This window comes from Sinocyclocheilus rhinocerous, unplaced genomic scaffold (assembly GCF_001515625.1).
Source record: "Sinocyclocheilus rhinocerous isolate Xijiao unplaced genomic scaffold, SAMN03320098_v1.1 scaffold5213, whole genome shotgun sequence".
NCBI classification, from domain to species: Eukaryota; Metazoa; Chordata; class Actinopteri; order Cypriniformes; family Cyprinidae; genus Sinocyclocheilus; species Sinocyclocheilus rhinocerous.
In genome coordinates this window covers 140,085-143,188 of record NW_015631592.1, presented here as the reverse complement: position 1 = coordinate 143,188, position 3,104 = coordinate 140,085, and positions in this window count along the sequence as shown.

The following is a 3,104-nucleotide window of genomic DNA, read 5'->3' as shown; positions in this document are numbered from 1 at the left end:
TTTTAGTCTCAACAGTGTCTCAGATGTTTCTCCCAAAAAATCCTTAGGAGAAATAAAAGTAGACAAAGCTGAGACATGAGACAGTTCTGAAAGAGAAACGTGAGAATCATGGGAGATCTCTTTATTGTCTTGCTGTAATCTCTTGCAAGACTCCATTACAAAAATGTTTTACTGCTGAGTTTTTTTTTTTTATTGAAATTTTAAATTTTAATTTTCACCTTTAATGGTCAAGGCTGTAGGAGTAGAGACAGGAAACAATCGGACAGGTGAGAAAGGACTAGAAAGGACTTACAAGTGCAAGATGTTTAGTATAAGAGCAATACCCTTTTTTAACAAATGTAACACTAGTGCAATAGTTTTTTTTTCCCCCTCTTAAATCATTGTGCAATAAAACGCTGTCTACATAAAGCAACTTCAAATATGACAATGTATGTGGATACATGACATAGAAGCTAACCAGAGGGAAGAAAAAATAAAATAAAAAGAGATATCTTTAACATTTCAAATATTTACCCTAGACAGAAATGAGGTTACTTTACGATTGAATGGAAACTTTTGCTTGAGTCTCCTGCTTCTCAAACTTGTCTCCTGAGACAAAAACTCTAACACTGTCACAATGGTCTCCTTTAAAGCTTTAGCATAGATCTCAACAGCATCACACACTGTGCTCAGATATTTCTCCTGGTCTAAAGACTCTGGTGGTCTCATATTTGTCTCCTCCAATGTTTCAAACAAGATCTCAATAACATCACACACTGTGCTCAGATTTGTCTCCTTAGCTAGAGACTCTGGAGCTCTCACATTTGTCTCCTCAAAAGTTTAGAAGAGATCTCAACAACATCACACACTGTGCTCAGATTTGTCTCCTACACTAAAGACTCGAGAGCTCTCACATTTGTCTCCTCTAAATGTCAGAAGTGATCTCAACAACTTTACAAAGTGTGCATCAAGTCAAATGCCTCAATATGAGCTCAAACATTTCTACCATATGATATGTATTAATAATCAAATTAGTCAATTAATAATCAAGACTGAGTCATAAGCCATTTATGTGCCTTTCAGCAAAGAAAGCACCAGGGTTACATTTTATGTAGATCAGTTTTGAGTAAGGCATCCGGTACATTACTATTTCCAACAACAAATGATGTGCCTAAGTACATACACATTGTCCTATAAAAAGTAACATTATCCTTATTTCTGCATAATTTCTCTTGCAATATAGCCATTTAGTGCCTTTCGAGTACTTGACTTGATGCACACTTTGTAAAGTTGTTGAGATCTCTAAACTAAACTTTTGAGGAGACAAATGTGAGAGATCCAGAGTCTCTAGCTAATAAAAAAAATCTGAGCAGAGTATGTGATGTTGTTGAGATCTCTTCTCAAACTTTAAAGGAGACAAATATGAGACCACCAGAGTCTTTAGACTAGGAGAAATATCTGAGCACAGTGTGTGATGCTGTTGAGATCTCTTTTAAAGCTTTAAAGAAGACCATTGTGAGAGTGTTAGAGTTTTTGTCTCAGGAGACAAGATTGAGAAGCAGGTGACTCAAGCAAAAATCTCCATTCGATCTTAAAGTAACCTCATTTCTGTCTAGGAGAAACATTTGAGATGTTAAAGAGATCTCACTTTTAACTTCTCTTTCCTATTGGGGGTATATGTGACGCTAACGTTCTAAAGTATCAGTTTTCAAATCTTGCAACATGTTACAATTGTTTTGAAGTTATAACATGATATTATGTAAAGAACTGTGTGAAAATTAGGCTTTCTTAATTGAAACTCTCGCCCTGTAAATCATAATTTGAATGAAAAGGAATAAATGTCCATGTTTTACTGCCTCCAGTGTTCATTTCAACTGGAAACTGTAGCCATTTGTACATATAGGTACTTTTTTTTTTTTTTTGAGTAAATGTAGATAGAGGCACACATTTCCAATGCTTATTTGTTTAAAGGGGTCATATAATGCTACATGCACTTTTACAAGTTGTTTGAACATAAATGTGTGTTGGAAGTGCGTGTGCGATATCAACTTGTGGAAAATGGGCATCCTATGACCCCTTTAATACATTTAAAACCCAGCAGATGTATTTTTTTCCTTCTCTGAAACATTATGATTAATGATTGTTCATTTGCTAGACAGTACTTCTTTATAGTAAATGTCATTTGGTTTGATGTTTTTATTTATTTATTTAATTGGCATTTACACATTTTGAAGTGTGACTTAAGTGTTCCAACACAAGCCCGAGTGTCCAAATACATTTTAAAGTTTATATTACAGTGGATTACAAAATGGTCTTCTCACCTAAAATGACTTCAGGTTCCAGTACAATCCATAACTGTACATTACCTCGATAAAGTTCCTTTCCAAAATTGAAAATAAATGGCTAGCCTTACAGGTTTCTTGGACATCAAAAGACTAGCTGTAGGCATTTGACAACCTTGGGAAAGACATACAAGCAGTTTTTCTCCTTAGGAAAGAAGGAGAGACATATCAGAAGTTTAAAAAACACTGCTGTTAAATTTACATCCAGCCTCTCTGAAAAGAAGCTGAATTAATTCTCAGCACAAAAAAAAAATGTGTCAGAGGTGATTTATGTTTGACCCAAACTTAAATGATTGTTAATAATGGTCATCATGGTCTCATAGTCCAAGCTATTCTGGAAGTCTATAAAAGCCACAACCAATTAACACCATTCCCAGCTCTCTATGATGGATAATGTTCCTAATGGTCTCCAAAAATTAATTAAATAAATGAATGTTCTCAAAAAGCACATGCATTGCAATGAAAATATTCAAGATTGATTGTATCTCACTCATAAAACCTGACCTCATGAGTTATTTGCATGGATTGGGTAGGATTGAGTAAGAAAACTGACTGAAACTCCCATTGTAGTAAAATTAAGATGGGTAAAGAATGTAGGATTCCCCAGAAAGCTCTCTTCAAAATAAAACAGGGGAAAATGTAAAAAAAGTTTGCAGTTTGCAAAAAGGCTTGTAACATAATGACACATATGAAAGTGGAAATGTGGAATGTGTGTGATTTTCCATTTTAAAGTTTAGATAATAAAAGGGGCCATAAGCACCAAATTTATGTAGACACCAGCTG